This window comes from Danio rerio, chromosome 11 (assembly GCF_052040795.2).
Source record: "Danio rerio strain M-AB ecotype USA chromosome 11, GRCz13ab, whole genome shotgun sequence".
Classification (NCBI taxonomy): Eukaryota; Metazoa; Chordata; class Actinopteri; order Cypriniformes; family Danionidae; genus Danio; species Danio rerio.
The window spans coordinates 17,518,150-17,537,772 of NC_141031.1; the positions used below are offsets into that span (position 1 = coordinate 17,518,150).

Below are 19,623 nucleotides of genomic sequence, written 5' to 3' on the forward strand. Positions count from 1 at the left end.
CAAACTCAACCCATCAAGAAGGACATCAAAGGAGTTTCATCAGGAAGAGACCCGCATAAAGAGAGAGACCTCCAGACATGAAAGTCCAGGTATTTTTAGTTACGCGAATAAGCTGTGCCCCTTTTATCAAAAAGGTGTTTTTTATAATCTTGGTGATCCTTAATGGTGCGTGTGAAACTGAAAGTTTTGTCACTCTTTTATCTGAAATCTCTATTTCCTCGCTTTACTATTTCTCTTTGTTGTTACACGTTCTATAGACCCGATATCTCCATGAACAAGAAGTAGTAATTAAATTCCCTTTTTCTAAATGAATAGATCATTACCGTGTCCGCTCGGAAGAGCGGCGGCTCTAGTTATGTTTGTTTGGTCAAGTTAACAATAAATTAATCCAGAATATTAATGATTAATAATCATTTGTTATTGTTGATAATTAATATTCATAATCTAAGAGTCTGCTCGGTCGAGCGGGCATGATCTTATACAATCATGTGTTTGTTTGACCAGATTGACTGAAGCTTAAGCCGGAATATTAATAATTAAGAATAAACCGTTATTGTTGATTATTAATATCCATAAAATGAGCTAATTTCTGTTACATATTGGTGGAGAGAATGCGGGCAGTTTTCCAAACATTTTCTGTGGAACAAACTTTCTAATTCATTGTGATTTATGGAGCGCGCTATAGAAGAAGAAGACCGCGAGAAGCGCTTCCTTTTCTTCAAAGCTGGAAGAATGAAAGCCTCCCCCCAGCCACTCTTGTTCACTTGCACAGCAGAGAGCTGCCCCGTGTTGAGTGTAACGATTTAAACTGCAGTTCATAATATTTTAAATCGATTTTGCAGAGACGGACGTTCCGCAAATCATTTAAATATATTATTGTGCCTGTCGGAACAGAGATTTCCCTCAGCGCTTGTAAGACAGTTTGGAAACCCCAAACCTGTCCTTTTAAAAGGCCTTCTGATAGCTAGAAACATTCTGGACTATTTGCTCCCGTGATTTCAAACTGTTTGATTAGCTGCCTAACGTTTAACCATTCTGCTTCGCCGCCGTGCGAAATTAATTTCAGATCTGCTGGACGGTTCTAAATTAATGTATTTGGGAGCTGCAAGCTTGCCTATTAACCGCTTTCTGACGAAAGGAATTCTCAGAATCATAAGCGTGTTTCTAAATGGTACCAAAATCTGATATGGATGTGAATTCCCATATTTCAGTTATGTTCGTTCGGACCAAATCAGTGTACAAATGTGCATTGCCTCGAGAGACGTCTCGCATTTTATGTTTGTTTGTCTAATTGTAATGGTCAGAAATTATTATCAGTGTTACGGCAACATGATATAATGACCGTTTATGCTAATCTTAGTGGTTCGTGCTTTGCCTTTGTGAAGTCAGCCGCATACCAAGTTATGAATGAAAGCTCCTTTCATTCATGAAACGGCTCTTCGAGCGCTCATTGGCTCCTCGTCCACGTGACTCGTGTGCACGCACGTATGCGTGAATGACGTAGCCACCACACTAAAGCATCAGACCCGGCTTTAGGAGGCAGAGTGTGTGACGCGGCTTACATCACAGGGCAAAACAACTCGCTAGCTTCTAACAACTAGCCTTAAGTAAACTAACCCTTCGCGTCTTAATATTACCAAACTGTTAGCACAAGGCTAACCGGATGTGAAGCGTAACTCGTTACAACTTGCTAGCGGCTAACGCCAGCCAAAGCTTAAGCAAACTAACCCTTCACATCTTGTAACATTAACAAACTTTAGCACAAGGCTAACCAAATGTGAAGTGCAACTCGGAAACATCTCCCTCCTGTCTCCTTCTGCTCTTCTTACATCAGTTCCGCCCACCATTGTGTCTCAAGTGGTCTGAAATGGTCAAATAGTTTGGAGTTAATTTGATTTAATTTCGATTAAGCATTACATTTTCCCTGTTAATATTTTATCCAAACAATATTTTAGTTACCCAATTATAGATTATTGGTCTGTTTTTATTTCTTTTGATATTATGAATTATTTTGTTACTTTTAATTTTTTTTATTACATTTTCTGCCTTCTGTCTTTTTCATTTTAATACCGTTGTCCAGTTTATTTTGTTATTATTTGATTGTAAATCAAGTTCCCAATAATCTATTCTAAACTTAGGTCATGTTAATTTTAATTTTGTTGGTTTTGCTATTTGGGGAATAGCCTTTAATCTTTCTATTATCATTAATAGCATAATTTTTCTTCCCTTTTGATTTTTTTTATTCCATCTTTCCCTCATGCCTTACATATTCCCTCACCGGTTAGGTTATAGGGAAAGTATTATTTTACATTAGGGTTCAAGTATTAGTCTGAAGCTAAATTCAGAGGTATTGATCTATAGATTCCACATCTGATCAAAACATTTTGGGCTAACCCATTAATGTTTGTAGATGCCCCGGAATACTAAGGCACTCTTTCTACTTTTTCTAAGCCGTCCTGTACTACTTTTACCTATAGGGGATTATTATGATTATTTTTTTAAATTCTTTTATGCCGATTTAATTTTCCTTTAGCCTCCCTCCATCATCACAGGGTAATAACCTTCTCTATCCATCAGATACTACAGCATACAAAGATTCCTACTCCAACTGGCTCGCCCAGAATAGTAGATCCATAGTACTACTGTCGTAAATTCGACTTCTTATTAATTAGAAATGATCAGACCAGAGGTTTTGAATATCAGAAAATAGACTTTATTCTCCATAATAAAGCCGAGAAAGAGCCGAGCAGACCTCATAGCATTCTCCTCCTGCTCCTTCTAAACTTTCAGTGTGTTTCCAAAATCTTTATACATGTTTTTTTGACACACCCCTTTGTGTCTCTTTTATCAGAACTTTGTTCTGATAAACTTCTCCTTCCACAAGTTGCACTTCGTAGTTTAGAGCTTTGGAATATTCAGGCTCCTCTGTTTCCGGTCAGCTTTTCCTTGCTGGAGGTGTTTCCTTTCGCTCCTTTGAGGCATTGGTACCTCATCAATGGCATCCACTTTGGCAGCTGTTGGATTTGCCCTCATCCAGATATGGTCCTTTCCTCCTGAGCTCTCCAGAGCATCCTCAGATAGACTCAATCACCTAGACCAATAGGACATTGTGTCACTGCTCTCTCACATGGCTCCTTTCTGGTTTCCTGCACAGATATCGCTATGCACATGGCAATTATTTGTTTCTTTATAAAAGTCCCTACTATATTAGATATCTTTGCAAACCATTCCAAGAGTTACGTGCAAGCCAGGTTTTATGCAAAGTTTCATGTGGTTTCTTGCAAGGGTCGACCCAATAGTAGTTCATGCGATGCAGTGTTAGATGCTTGTTTCTGTCAGTTTCCATGCCATCACTCACCAATGCACTTGTTAACACATTAATCCCATTAAGTTTATTATTTTTACATCTTTCATAGAGCGTTGGCCTTGATGGATCATCTTCATCTCTTTCAGCCATTTCTGGTAATTGAGTATAATACAATTACTCTCTCTTTTGCTTTATTCACAATTTTTCATACTCCTTTAGATGTTTTTATTTATTGATCACTTATTAACTTTAATTTTAATTACTTTATGAATGCAAACCCTTTATGAATTTATTTCTGAAGGCATTTCAAAATTTAGGAAATACTTCTCTTGTCACAGATAACTGTTCCTGCTTCATAATTTGCTTCTAGTATTACTCCAATCATCTACTCATCATAGTTTCTTAACAGTGCTTCTTCGCTGAATAATTCTTCATCCAATCAACACCAAAAACAGTCATCATATCTCACTGTTTGGAGCAATGGTCTACACTCAAGTCTTTTAATTGAACTAGAGCTCTGTGAAGCTGTAGATAATTCAATCATCCACATATTGTGACAGTGTCCATACTATGATCTTCTCCCTAATTTTAACCCTTTATGCATTCTGGTGTATACAGTATATGGTAGTCATCAGCCTACACAAGTACAAACAAGTTTCTACCCTCCTCTGGTAGTTACCTAAAATAAACTCAATAGAAACCAAACCACTTAAAATATTTGCCATCCAAAAGAACATATCTTCACATACAATATGAACTTCAGCTGGAAAATCTCCTATTGATTACTCCTAAATCATATTATAAACATTAAGCCTCTTTTATCTGTCTTGATTAACCATTTATTTTAATTATCACATTAACTTTAATTAAATCTTCTTAGTTACTTATAATTTTTCAACTACATTGAAATTGAATTTAGATAGATATGTCTAGGACAGATTGCATATTACAGTATCTAAATGTTTATATTAGTGCTCTTATATTTTTTTTACACAAACTTTTCAATAGTGTTTTATACCTATTTCAGCATTTAGTGGTTTTCTTTCTGGGCAGATCTTCATCTGATTCAATTTAACCCTGACTGTGTTGGCTGATTTTATCTGCATCTCAGTCCTGTAATGACAATTATTTAGTTGGAATTTGACACTTCTTTCCTTTACTAATTTATTTTCTGATCTATATATTAATTCCTTTTTTTTTTCTTTGAGTCATTTCTTTTGGCTCATAATTATTTCCTAAGGCATTCCCATTAAACTAGCTGTTTATACAATTTTGATGCACTTTTTTTATCAGCTGACTAAAACTTACTGTATGTTTTGTAAATTTCTTTTTGCTCTGTTTTAACTATTATTCCTTATTAATTCCTTATATTGTTTTCTTAAACTATGGAAGTTTTTTTATGCGGAAGAGTTTGTTGTTGACAACAACCGGTAGCGCTACGACTTTTTCAAGGCGTTCAGATTGCGTGCACTATTCCACGTCGTATCCGTATAAACTCGTGAAAGAGAAAGCGAGAAATCTCCAACTGCTTCTGTCCACATTCTGAAGTGTTCATCAGATGGGTACATCTATCATAGGAGGCCACGAAAAACCATACGGCAAGATGATGATGCTACGTCACATTGTGGAAAACTGGATGGATTTAACATCTTACATGTAAGTAATTAAATCCAGAAAGACGGTTCCTTGAGTTAAGTTACAGTAAAATAGCAATAGTTGAGCTACTGTACAGTGAACTGTAGAATTACTGAAAGTGTAAAGATGCTTTACAGTATATTTATTTTATCTTGCTGTAAATTATCATGTAGGAACTTCTGTAAGCACATGACGTTACGTTTCAAACGTTAATTTACATAAAGACGATTATTCAATGTCTGACAGAAAAATATAGGAGGTATTGCAGATTAGCAAATTATAACATTAAACAGACGTCTGAGTTTTGATTTATGCTGATGTAGAATGCACTTTTGTCAATACAGCTTAGGTGAGATACATGTAATATTAATACAGTAATGTTTTCTTCTGTTCATTTGGTGATACATTTATGAAAGTATAATTTTGAGCACACAAATCACAGAGGTAATGTGACTTGTCTGGTTGTTATAGAGAAGGAAGCACACATGTTTGTGTGTTAGCTGATGCAGAGTGACTGAACAAATGCTACCATCATATTTGTTTAACAAAATATTTTTGTTTCAAACCGCTATTACAACAATTTCTTTAATGTTGATTTATATGCCATTTCTGGGCTGGAGCAGGACTTGCAAGGCAAGAAAACAGAGAAAACCTGAATTCAAAACAAGAAGTAAGATCATGTTATTACTTCAAATTCAGAACTCAAATGAAACTCAAAAAGTGTGCTGTTAAATGACTTCTTTATTAAGAGCTTTGCATAATCTGAAATGTCCTCAGACTGGTGTGTGCAGTGATGATGATGAAGAACAGCAGTGTGCTGATGAAGTAAATGTTGAAGATGCTGTAGTGCCGTGGACAAGACCCTGCATCCCTCCACCTGCCTGCGTGTCCTCATCTGAGCCAGATGCTGGTGTGGTCTCTTCATCTTCAGTATGAATCGGTTTCTCAGGCATGGACAGCCTCACCTCACAACACTGTTCCAGTCTGACTGCAGCACTGAGGGATGTGATGGCAAAAACAAGTGAAGTCCAGCATGCAGCAGAACAAGGGGTTTTGTCTGAAATACATGATTGTTTGAATAAGTTTGAATAAAGCTTAGTTTCGTATCTTGTTGACTTGTATTTATTTATCATGGTTATTATTATTCATTCTTTTAATCATACATTCATATTTTCTTTAATTGTTGATTAATACATTAATAACTTCAATAATGTATAATTACATTATTTCATTTTTTGACTGAAAATTAAGATGTACTCACCTTGGCTACATTTGTCTAGTGACTATTCATGCATAGCTGTGGTGTGTGTTTGTGTGTGTGTGTGTGTGTGTGTGTGTGTGTGTGTGTGTGTGTGTGTGTGTGTTTGTGTGTTTGTGAACAGCATTTATTATTTTTGTAAGTGTTGGGGTGGGCTGTGCAGTCTAGAGTAAATACTCACATTTTTCGAGTGTAAAATTTCTCTAAAGGAAGATCTTCAAGCAGCTGTCCGACATCTTTGTGCAGATGTACCAATGTGCCAACATTAGAAAGGCTATCAGGTAGGGTTATCAAGTTACTGATGCTATTAGGTGTTATTGCTTCTGTCCCTGCTATTTTATTTGTATTATTATGGGATTGTTATCAATAACAATTATTATTAATCATTATTATGCAGAAATAAAAATTTCATACAGGCTTAGGGAAACATTGCTGTATCTTAACAATTAACATAAACAGCAAAAAGAGAACAAATGTATTCTTTTGATATAAGAATATATGATTATATAATCAAACAAGACTGGAAAACTAACTTTAAGCATGTTCTACATGTGGATAAAAAATGTTACACAATAAAGGTAACAACAAATTAGGTGAAATTTGACAAGGATATCTTACGTAATAAAATAATAATTTAAATGAAGATTTATTAAACCTGCCATTTATTTAAAGTTGCGCTTGTAACGTCAGTTATGCAACTTTTTTTTTTTATCATCTTGCCTTATGGTTTTTCGTGGCCTCCTTTAATAGATGTACCCATCTGATGAACACTTCAGAATGTGGACAGAAGCAGTAGGAGATTTCTCGCTTTCTCTTTCACGAGTTTATACGGATACGACGTGGAATAGTGCACGCAAATCTGAACGCCTTGAAAAAGTCGTAGCGCTACCGGTTGTTGTCAACAACAAACTCTTCCGCCTTAAAGCTCCGCCTATGCTGGTTGATTGACACCTCATTTGCATTTAATTTATCATTTGCCATGTCAGTTTGAGGATTTGATTCACCATTTGCGATGTCAGTTTGAGCATTTGATTCACCATTTGCTGAGTCGTTTAAGGATTTGATTCACCATTTGCAGAGTTGTTTGAGCATTTGATTCACCATTTGCAATGTCGGTTTAAGGATTTGATTTATAGTTTGAGCATTTGATTCACCATTTGCGATGTCAGTTTGAGGATTTGATTTATCATTTGCAATGTCAGTTTGAGGATTTGATTTATCATTTGAGGACTCGGTTTGAGGATTTGATTCACCATTTGCAAAGTCCGTTTGAGCATTTGATTTATCATTTGCAGAGTCAGTTTGAGGATGTAATTTATCATTTGCAATGTCGGTTTGAGCATTTGATTTATAGTTTGAGCATTTGATTTATCATTTGATCTTTTAAGCATTTGAATTTTCATTTTAATTTTGTTAGGAAAAAACTTCCATATTAAACACTTTTCTCTTTCAATTTTTTTATAGCAATTTAGAACTGTTACTTTCTGACCTTATGTCCTATGAATTTATTTCAAATTGTTATTTCAATCTTCCCTTTAACTATAAATCATTTTTCTAGATTTGAATCCCTTTCCAGTTTTCAATATCCCATCTTGATTTGGGCCATTCACAATAAGATTATGCTAAGATATTTTCTTTACTTAGTTTTAACTTAAATACTTAATTCCATTCTTATTTATTCTCCAAATTTTTCTTTCTTTGACTCATCTGATGTATAGTTCTGGTGGAGCGTTTTTTCTCTTTGATCAGTCTCTTGTTAGTGTCTCTTTTGAATGTCTTTGAACAAATGTAGCTTGGTCAGCCCTCAGTAAATCCAGGGCATAAAAGTTCATGTCACAAGTGTCCACAACCATTTTGCTCTTTGTGTTTTTCCAAACACCTTTCCATTTGCCAGTGCACTCAGAGATGTCTGGTAGGTAGAGACTACAGTCCCCCAAAGTTCATCCATATGTCCTCTTAATTAATATATATAGAATTTTGCTCATGACTTAATAAATCTTTTCTTTTTTTTACTCTTTCCCAATTTTTCTTTCATCAAATGAAGACTCCTTTTATCAATTTTTTTTCTTTTGCTGTTTAATGACTTATTTTCTCTAATTCTCAATCATTTTTATCATATGTAAATATGCCTAATTTTCAATTTGTTAAATGTTCTTATAATTGATTTATTTGAATTCAGCTTGTGCTTTACTTATTTTTCTCCTAACCTTATTAATTTTTCTTTAAACATATTTTCCTTACACAAATGAATAAAATTTATTTCCTTATTAATATAACAATTTATATCCATATGTAGTTATTTCTATGCTTCAATTTTTTATTTCTTAACATTTATTAGTATAGCTTCTAGTTGCATTTTTATTAACACTTTTTATTTATTAAATCTTATTCTATCATGGATATTTTCTTATTTAATTTATCTTATTACATTACTTTATAATATTTCTATTTATTTAATACCTTATAATATATCTTTATTCTTTAGATTCTATCTGTCCTGTGAAACTTTTGTTTTTGTCTTAAAATAGACAGATTCTTACCACTCCTGAAGCAGACCTTCTTCCAGACTGTCGACATGTCAGGAATTTCAGTCACCTCTCTGCCTAGTTTATACTCATAACACTTCAAACACACAGAGATTATTCAGAAAAATGTTTAACTAGTATATTCTTCTTTTCAGTCCAAGTCTTTCAAATGCAATATGATCTCAATTAATTTTATGAGGCTTAATCCTCCTTTGTATCACAATATCTTCCCTAAACTGCATCACTCTCTATCTTATTGTTCTTAAATCACACAACATATGCAGTCTTTCTTTTATATTATAATATAAAATGATAATTCTTTTAAACTCACTCTTATTGCAACCATACTTCTAAACACAATCATACTTCTCACTCATCCTAACTCATCTCTTACACTGTGTAACCTGAACCTCACCTCTATTCTAGTCTCTCTAGATCAGGGGTCACCAATCCTGGTCCTAGAGGGCCGGTGTCCCTGCAGGCTTTAGCTCCAACTTGCCTCAACACACCTGCCTGGGTGTTTCAAGTATACCTAGTAAGACCTTGATTAGCTTGTTCAGGTGGGTTTGATTAGGGTTGGAGCTAAAATCTGCAGGACACTGGCCCTCCAAGAACAAGTTTGGTGACCACTGCTCTAAATCAAAGGTGGTAGCTTCTAAGCACCCCAGCATACACATTTTTTTTTCTTCTGTCCAACACAGACAAATACACAAATACTTACAATTACATAAATACACTACACTCCTCTTGAGTGACCTGTCCGAGCAGCCTCTAACCTAAGAGCGGTAACCACAGAATTCTCCACTACACTCCTCTTGAGTGACCTGTTACTTCTGCTCCAGTTTTTCCTGTTCTACAGTAAAAATAGCATTTCACAGGATTTTTGCCTTTTTCCCCCCAGCCTCCTGAATAATAACATTTATTATTATTAAAACAGAACGGGTACTCCGAGGCCTTTGCGCGCTTCTTTCTACTTTATTAATCTGTTTTAACTTATTAATTGTCATCACCCTTTAAGAACTTCCTCTTAAAACTTAAAAATGCTCTAGGCATATTCTTCATCATTAAAAATTTCCCAAACATGAGTAACAGTTACTAGGTAACGTTTATCCTATCCGTCAAGGCCCTCTTAGGAAAACACAGATCATTTGCATGCAAATCGTTATTTTCTTCTGGTATTCAAAACCTCTTTGTTTCCTTTTTTATGTTTACTTTTACTTTTTTAGTTTTACTTGTAGTTCGTTAAAGCTGGAGAAACAGTTCAAGTGACTTTTTACCGTTACAAGCAGGTCCTTGGTAGAAAAAACACAAACGTATAAGCGAAAATTGCTTACCGTTTTTATCGTGGCCACATATTTGTGTTTTTCCTCCAAGCCCCAGCATGTCCAGTGTCACCTGTCCATCTCTTTCCAGCCCCACAATTTTGGGCGCCATTTGTCATAAATTGGACTTCTTATTAATTAGAAATGATCAGACCGGAGGTTTTGAATATCAGAAAATAGACTTTATTCTCCATAATAAAGCCGAGAAAGAGCCGAGCAGACCTCATAGCATTCTCCTCCTGCTCCTTCTAAACGTTCCAAAATCTTTATACATGTTTTTATGACACACCCCTTTGTGTCTCTTTTTAACTCTTGACCATTTTTGAATAGGTTTTTAGTCTAAGGGGTCCTGCTATTCTTGGCTCTCAGCCCACTAGCTCATGTAAACAGAGTTGTTACAGGTCTGTGTCAGCAAAGTATAGATGCAACTTATGCAAAGGAACTAAGTGTTTACATACATTGTTATGATAGAATAATAACTTGATAATATGTTACTCATTCTAACTTCTGACACATATAGCTTCATACATATATGATCAGTGCTTTGCATGTTCAGTTATTCTACACAATCAGTGACTCAGCCTTCTCCCAGTGTTGCTCCTGTGCAGGCATACTCATCTTACACAGACATATCACTGTATTTTTAACACAGGCTGGCATGTTTGCTGCAAACACTACATACATTTTGTGAAGAGAAAATTAACTGCTTTACACTTAGAAAATACTTCATACAGAGAGAATAAAATCTTCTTCACTACCCGTATCCGGACCCGAGTCCTCTGTGCTTGTGTGGTTAAGCGTACAGGTTATCCAGGTTGCAGATCAAAAGATTGGGTTCATCTGTCTGACATAACTGACCCCTGCTGAAGAATGCGTTAGATACCTTGGCGTTTTGTCACTCCGGCTTGTGTGGATCACAGTGGCATCATCAATCGTACTTCAAGAAGCACCGTCCGTGTCAACTGGCATACGGTCAATCTTGGTTAATTACCCTGTCATGATTCCATACACGTGCCCGCCTGAGTGAGATTGGCCACCTCATTCTATAGGCCTAGAGCGGCACTGGAATCATCAGGCGAAACCCAATTTTGAATCATGCCAGGCGGTCAGTGACTTCCTTGAGTGCTAAGTATTGTGCTAAAAGCCTACGCTGTGTGAGTTCACAACCGAGTTACATTATGGGCAAGTGATCTAGACTAGACTGCAGTAGGAGTTGGGGAAAGTCTAGCCAGATAGCACGCTCTTGCGATCTTCATCTGAATGCCTTTCACTCACCACCAAGTGTAAATAGCATGTAAACCTAGTCTAAACTTAGCCCACTACAGGACTATAAAACGAATGTTTTAGACATGCCCATAGGTTTTGCTATTCTCTCTCTCTCTTCTCATCCTTGTCTGTCTTTTATTTATATTTTAATTCATGTTTACTGATATCCATTATTAGTATTACTTTCTTTCATTTTTCTTTCTCTGTACATTCGTTCATCCGAGCGAGGCGCCATTTTGTCTAACTTATTATTTATTTATTTATTTTTTTTTTTGGGTTACTGTTATTTTTATTTACTTAATTATTTTTTTTACTTTGACCTGCTCAGATACCACACTATTGAGAACCACCAGGGTGATCTAAATAATTGATCGATAATTTGTACAGCCTGGCGCATGACTAAAAGCCTTGAGGCCAGTACGTAGATATCAACTATTATATAGCCACCCCAATTCGACATCCGAGTTGTCCAGCCCCCAGTGGATCCTTAGAAGGACCAACATCTAGCCGGCACATACCCCCTAGCTGACAACCCGGTCAGACTAATAATATAGCACAATGCTAAGATCCATTCAAATTTGCCATGTGGGTCTCACCCACACTTCTCAAAGCCAACAATGATGGCTGTCACCCTCAAGAAGCCCCACTCAGGCCAGACCATGCCAGAGGTCTGCTCCGTCATCAGCAAACAAGACTCTGTGGTGCCAGCCTATACAAACAGGTGTCCTATATGGCTCTCCATACAAAAGGCCGAACTCTAAACCACATATTAAGGTGTTCTTCCAACCAACTACAAAAGGCATAAAACTGGGCCTCAACCTGGAAGCCACACGCTTAATTGAACTGTCCTCATGAACAGTATATGTCTTGTTTAAGAGCTGCATGGCAACTGACATAAAAATCCCCAAAAACTACCGACTGGGATGATTTGGTCAGCTATGAGTTCCATGACTTTGAACTCTTGGTGCCGTTTAGTGGCCTCACCCTACATGCAACGACACCAGTGGGGAGCGTAGGAAACACAGACTATACTGTTCCATTCAAGCTCGCCACACTCACGTCTGTCTTACCAGTAAACAAAGAACAGGTAGGCAGAAGTGAGCTCACCGAGGACTAACTCCTTGCCGTGTGCCCAGCCACTTGTCACCCCATCACTAACATGGATGAAGACAGGGCACTTTCCTCAACAGAACAGACATGCTGAGGCCACGCAGGATGATGCCAACCGACAAACGTCAGCACATCCTGTATGACTACAACGGTGCCCTCACTAAAGACTCTTTAGACTGCAAGTCCCACTGACCTTCATATTTAAATACCCAACTCCATGGTGGAAAAAGGACATCTGTCAATACAACAACACCTACTCTGCACCCATCTGGCCCGTCCTCAAGCCAAACGTCAAAGGGTGCCTAGCTATAGAAAGCTAAATCAGCAAATGCCATTGTCACGAGGGCAAATGACACCCCTGGAACAGGAAGTGCCCAGAATTCAAGGACCAACCATCTTCTCAACGCTTGATGTGGTCCCCGCCTTCTGGACGATACCTGTACATCCAAATGACCAGGATCATGAGGTGCCCGTCGGCTAGGCCAACTCACCAGCTGAAACCAACACCCTCCTGAACAAAGCATATCCCTATGTTTATGTTAGAGGCAACCTCATCTACGTTGATGACATCCTTAATGAAAGTACCTATAAGGCTATCAGGTGGGAGAGGGAGGGTATGCCTGGGGGTGTTAGGGGCCGCAGTCATTCTGTTCCATTAGCCTATGGGTTCCAATATGGAGTTAGGGGTGGTGCTCATTCACCGGGCAATGCCCAACAGACTGAAATAAGTGATTTGAGGGAGATTTTAAAATCACAGCAAGAGCAGCTGAACCAGCTTACTAGGAGTATCGCTCTGCTGCATGAACCCCCTCGTGGTCCTCTGTTGGGTCGTAATGATTCTGTAATATGTAGAAGATGTCAAAAACGTGGTCACTTTGCAAGGGAGTGTGAGGGGGAGCGTGTTCCTTCGCGCCCTCCTCCACCAGACCGAATAGACACCAGAGTTCCAGAGAATAGGCAGTTAAACCCACGTCCGGTGTCGGAAAACTAGCTCCCGCCGTGTTGTTGAGTCGCAGCACAGGTGGGAGAGATGTAGACTCGGTGTTGTGTAGGGATGGTTCTATACCAAACTTAATGCTGTCTTGTCCCCATTTGGTGGTAGTTATGGGTGGGGTGTCTGTGCCGTGCCTGGTGGACACTGGCTCAATGGTGTCTACCATCACGGAAACTTGTTTCCGTGAATGTTTTGAGCCATGGGACCAGGAACGGCTCAAATCCTGTCAGTGGTTGCAGTTTAGGGCTGCTAATGGGTTGTCTATTCCTTATACAGGGTACATCGAACTAGATGTAGAACTGTGTGGTGAGGCAGTTCCAAAATATGGTGTGTTGGTTGTCCGGGATCCTCCTGGTGGCATCAGTGCCCAAGCCCCTGGTGTGGTGGGTATGAACATTTTGGGCCGGTGCTACCAGGAGCTCTTTGGACAATATGGATCTTCTCTTTTTGATTCTCCCCCAGTGTCAAGTGCTTCAAGGAAGGTGTTCCAGGCTTTACAACACTGTATTCAGGCAAGATTACAGATGCCGACAGAGGGGATAGGAAAGGTACGGGTGCGTGGCCCTCAAGTAAGTCGTGTTCCAGGGAGTAGGATTAAGATGGTAGTGGCTACTTGTTCTGAGAAATTTTCTAGCGGTGTGGCCCTGTTTGAGCCGTTGGAGACTGGACTTCCAGCAGGGCTACTAGCTTCTCCTGCCCTGGTTCAAGTTATCAGAGGTACTGTACATGTCCCTATTGTAAATGTTGAGACCTCCGATGGCTTGTTATTCCCTCGCAGGGTGATTGGTACATTAACTAGTGTGTACATTGTTTCTTCCTCCCCAGGAGTCATTGAAACTAGGTCTCTAGCGGGGACTGGGCCCTTAACTGGCACCACGTGCGCCATTAGTGCCAAGGCAGATTCTCCTCGGGTGCCCGAAGGGATAGATGCGGTTGATTTATCATTACTCTCCAGGGAAGAGCAGGATAAGGTGAGGGCTTTGCTGGGGAAGTATCAGACTGTCTTTGCTGCATGCGAAAGTGATTTAGGGTGCACTGACATGATCTCACATGATATCCCGCAACTAGATGACATCCCTGTCCGGCAGCGGTACAGACGCATACCTCCCACCGAATATGATGTGGTGTGAACTCATATAAACCAAGTGCTAGAGACACAGGTGATTTGTGAGAGTTGCAGTCCCTATGCCTCTCCTATAGTTCTGGTGAAGAAAAAGGATGGCAGTCTACGCCTGTGTGTAGACTACCGTCAATTAAATGCCAAAACGAGGAAGGATGCGTTTCCCCTGCCTCGTATTGAGGAGTCATTGGATCTCCTGTCGAGGGCCCACTGGTTTTCCACAATGGATTTAGCCAGTGGGTACAACCAAGTCCCGGTCACCGAAGAGGACAGGTATAAGACTGCTTTTTGCACCCCATTTGGGTTATTTGAATGGAATCGGATGCCCTTTGGACTGTGCAATGCTCCTAGTACGTTCCAGCGGCTAATGCAGCGTTTGTTCGGGGATCAATGTCAGTCCTTATTGCTATATTTAGATGACATAATTGTGTTCTCTTCCTCTGTAGAGCAGCATCTAGAGCGGTTGGTGGTTGTTCTAGGTCGTCTAAAAAGGGAGGGGCTGAAGGCTAGGCTGGACAAGTGTGCGTTTTTGAGGCCAGAGGTTGGTTATCTAGGCCATGTCATCTCAGCAAAGGGTGTCTCCACTGACCCGAACAAGACCCAGGCAGTTGCTCAGTGGCCTCGTCCGTCTAGTGCCACTGGCCTGCGTTCTTTTCTCGGCTTTGCCAGTTATTATCGTCGGTTCGTAGAGGGGTTTGCAAAGATTGCAGCCCCCCTGCACCGACTGGCAGCTGAGTTTTCTGGTAAGCGCAAGTCAAAACATTCTGGGGCAGGGTTTGGGGACGCCTGGAGTGATCAGTGTGAGAATAGTTTTGCTGAGTTAAAGGTACGACTCACCACTGCCCCTGTACTCGCATATGCAGATTTTTCAAAGCCATTCATTCTGGAGGTGGATGCCAGCCATGGGGGCTTGGGGGCAGTCCTCTCTCAAGAGCAGGAGGGGCGAGTTCGCCCTATTGCGTATGCGAGTCGTAGTCTGAGGCCCACGGAGCGCAATATGTCTAACTACAGTTCTATGAAGTTGGAGTTTGTTGCGCTCAAGTGGGCCATGACGGAGAAGTTTAGGGAGTATTTGTTGGGCAGTCGGTGTGTCGTCTTTACGGATAACAATCCACTTAGTCACCTGTTGAGTGCGAAACTCGGGGCGGCTGAGCAGCGGTGGGCAGCACAGTTAGCTGCATTCAACTTTGAGATTCGTTATCGCTCTGGAAAAAGTAACTTGAATGCAGATGCTCTTTCTCGTCAGAATTCTTCTGAGAGTCCAGTGATGGGAGGCCTGGTACCAGGAACGGTAGTGCCCGCACCTTTAAGACAAGCCTTGGAGGGGGCGCCAATAGTTGATGTACAACAGTCTATGATATCTACTATGCCAGGTTATTCTTTGTCAGATTTGGGATCACTCCAGTCAGTGGATCCTGTGATTGCGGAAGAACTGCCATTTTGGAGGCGGAAGATCCGCCCAGGGCGAGATGAGCGCCAACAAATGTCATCTCTGGCTTTGACATTGCTCTGTCAATGGGACCGCTTGGTGGTGAAGGATGGGGTTCTCTATCGGCGTGTGCTGTTCGGATGGGGGGGAAGAGACCCTACAGTTAATTCTTCCAGCTGTTTTGAAGTCTGAAGTGGTCATGCAGTTACACCAGCAACATGGCCATCAGGGCATAGAACGGACAACTGAGCTTGTCCAACAACGGTGCTATTGGCCAGGTCTTTCGGCTGATGTGTCTCGCTGGAGCTTGGAGTGTGAGAGATGCCAGGCTGCTAAGGACACTAGGCCATTAGCTCAAAGTTTTATGGGTCATCTTCTGGCCTCTCGTCCAAATGAAATCGTGGCAATGGATTTTACTGTATTGGAGCCGTCAAGATCAGGCATTGAGAATGTTCTTGTGGTAACTGATGTATTTAGCAAATATACCTTGGCTATCCTCACTAGAGACCAAAAGGCGGAAACTGTAGCTCAGGCCCTGGTCAACGAATGGTTCTTCAAGTTTGGCATTCCAAGCCGCTTGCATTCGGACCAGGACCGTAATTTTGAATCTCTGTTGATCCGGCAGCTTTGTGATCTGTACGGTGTGAAGAAGTCTCGCACAACACCATATCATCCAGCTGGAAACGGCCAGTGCGAGCGTTTCAACCGTACGTTGCACAATCTATTACGGGCCTTGCCAGTTTCCAAGAAAAGGGACTGGGTAGCGTGTTTACCGCAGGTTGTCTTTTGCTATAACACAACCCCGCATCAAGCGACTGGGGAGTCACCCTACTTTTTGATGTTTGGGCAGAAACCACAGCTACCAGTGGATTTCATGTTGGGGAGAGTCCAGGAACCCGTGGCAGGCAGTGTTCATGACTGGGTCGAGGAGCATCAGAGCCGTTTAAGTGTAGCTTTTCAGGGGGCACGTGAACGGTTACAAGCGGCTGCTGATAGGCGGAAATTAACCCATGACAGGCAAGTTCGTGATGCCCCACTCATAGAGGGCCAGCTGGTATTCCTTCGTCACTGTAGTTATTAAGGTCGCCATAAGATCCAGGACATGTGGAGTCCGGTGGTTTATCAAGTGGTGCGAGCCCCAAGAGATGGTGGTGCAGTGTATACTATTGCACCAGTGGAGGACCTGAGTAAGGCGATTACGGTTCATCGGTCATTGCTTAAAAATCGAATACAGAAAGACTTTTCTGGTGTGTCAACTGATGCAGTTGTGGAACTACCACTGTCGCCTGGGGATGTTGAAGAGGAAGAGCTTGATTTGGTTAGGGTGGTGCAGGCACAAGGTGCAGAGAGATTGAGTGTTGACCAGGGATCCTCAGCTACCTTGACACGAGGTACTCCTAACCTTTCTGGGGAGTCCTCACATTTGGTTGCAGTGGGGGCAGAAGGTAGTGAGCTGTGCCTTGAAACTGGACTGGGTTCTTCAATAGAGCCGGGAGAAGTGTCCGAGGTGATGCCACGCCGGACTGATAGAACCACTGCTGGTTGCCATTCCAATCTTCACCGCCTTCCTCGCCCGGCAGGAGCTTCCCTGCAGTCTAATTCAGTGTCCAACTGCATTACTGCTATCTTTAGGCCCTGGAAGTGACTTCGGCATGTTTCCTCTTTTTCTGGTGTAATCACCGGGTCGGTGATTCAAAAGTGGGGGGTAGATTGTAGCAGATGTTTTGCATTAAGCCTTGGTGTACGCCCATTACTAACTGCGGGTTGTTAAGAGGTGTATAAAAGCCTGTCGGAGAATAGTGGAAGTTGCGTCATTGTCCAGCTGACTCCCTGTGGTGGGTGTGTCACTGCCGTGCGTTTGGTATGTAGTGGCTGTTTAAGCCTTATTTTCGCTTTCGTTTCAATTTGTGTTGGGTTTGATTCAGTTTTTCTTGCTCTGGAAGGCTGGTGTCTGTTCGGTTGCTGTTGCACCATAGAGTGGCTACTGTGGGGCGTTGTGAGCTTTGAGAAGTCACGTTTCCTAGAGCTGAACTCTCCCTCGTGATTCTGTTGACACTTATGTGCGTTCCCGTGACTGCTGTCTTCCCAATCGGTAAGTAGGGCGCTACCGCTCGTACATTCTGTGCACATCAAACTACTAGGAGTAGAAACTGATTTCTGTTATATTTTCTAGTTAGTTATTAGTACGGACGCCTGGCTTTGCCGGAGGGATGACTGGCATCTCGTGTAGCGATTGCACTGTGGATTGAGCGTCTTCACCTGCCCTTGACACTTGCTGGATGCTGCTGTTTTGTTTCTGTTAATTCTTTTGTTTCTGTTAATTCAGTTTTGATTCTCTTTTGTTTCTTTTGTTTCTGTTAATTTAGTTTTGATTCTGTTTTGTTTCTGTTAATTCAGTTTTGATTCTCTTTTGTTTCTTTTGTTTCTGTTAATTCAGTTTTGATTCTGTTTTGTTTCTTTTGTTTCTGTTAATTCAGTTTTGATTCTGTTTTGTTTCTTTTGTTTCTGTTAATTGTTTTTTGTTTTGCTTTTTGTTTTGTCGTTTATTTATTTTCGGTGCTTTTGTATCAGTGTTTTTTGTTGTTGTTTTGCATATGTTTTGATTGTTTTTTTCTACATTTACAAAAATGGGAACACCTAAAACAAGTGTTGTCTAACTGACTGCTTGGCTTTGCTTATATACCTGCATTCTGGTGCGTTGTCCTGTTCCAATATTGTGACCTTGTGCTCTAACTTTTACTACATACTATTTGGGATTCTTTTTAGCAGGGGCCTGTCACCTCCGTGCCCCTGGGCGGCTGGTAGCTGCTCAAGTAGTCTGTTTTTGATACCCCTTTGAGCCCATTTAATATTGTGTTTTCTTAAATGTTTTATTTCCTTCCTAATTGTGGTTTTCTTCTCTCCCTAGGAGCTGGGGGTGTCTAGTACGGGCAGTCGGGCTGCTGTGTGGCGTGGCTCTTTTGATGAATTAGTCTTTTGCTCACTTGTGTGCATTGAAGTTCACTGTGTGGTGTTTGTGGAATCTAAGAGTGTGCACGTGTAAATTTGAGGGTCATTCTCGGGCCCAGTGCCTAGCCTGCCCGACTTGGTAAGCCCCAGCTCCTGTGGTTGGATGAGGATTTGTTTTTTGTATTTTGTAACCGCCTTCTACTGCCTTTTTAAAGCACATGTGCCTGTCATTTTAATATTTGTAGTCCAATGAGAAGTGCATTGTAATAAAAGGAACTCTATTTTTCTACATCCACATCTCATTCCCTTATTGTCAGAGATACGAACCTGTGTTTTGTGTCCCAGGTAATGTACTGGGTGGCGTAATCGAGCTCTAATTGCAATAGGTTGTGTTAATTCGGCCGCAGTGTGCCAGCTATTGTATTGGTCTGGCTACCAACAAAAAGCCTTATCCCCCCCCCTTCGCGCCACAATTGTAACCATTAAAAGCACAGCAGCCCATGACATCAGAGTGCACTTAGCTGCACAGACTCCAACTCGCTAGACTCTGTTTCACGTTCCACCTCCCAGGGTGGAAACAAAGGGCGTCAGAACTGCCCACCACAAGCCTGTGAAACATCAACGCTTTTTCTTTTTCCCAAGTAGGCGACCACAACATTGACAACCACATCATGGTTGTCTACGGAAAAAAGATACGAACATTTCAAA

The 19,623-nt window shown here is 40.7% G+C and overlaps 1 long non-coding RNA gene and 1 pseudogene across 2 annotated transcripts in view; both read left to right on the forward strand.

The window, feature by feature from the left end:
- The window catches only part of LOC147841721 (uncharacterized), a 37,758-nt pseudogene extending 18,552 nt beyond the window's left edge, over positions 1-19,206 (forward strand). Inside the window, exons 3-4 of the transcript XR_015502187.2 lie at positions 14,548-15,711; positions 16,559-19,206. The product of XR_015502187.2 is annotated as an uncharacterized LOC147841721 (transcript). The remainder of the gene's footprint in view (positions 1-14,547; positions 15,712-16,558) is intronic.
- Positions 4,714-6,048, forward strand: LOC147834773 (uncharacterized). The gene is made up of 2 exons (XR_015502573.1): positions 4,714-5,612; positions 5,720-6,048. It is a non-coding gene; the product is annotated as an uncharacterized LOC147834773 (long non-coding RNA).
- Positions 19,207-19,623: the final 417 nt, after the last annotated feature.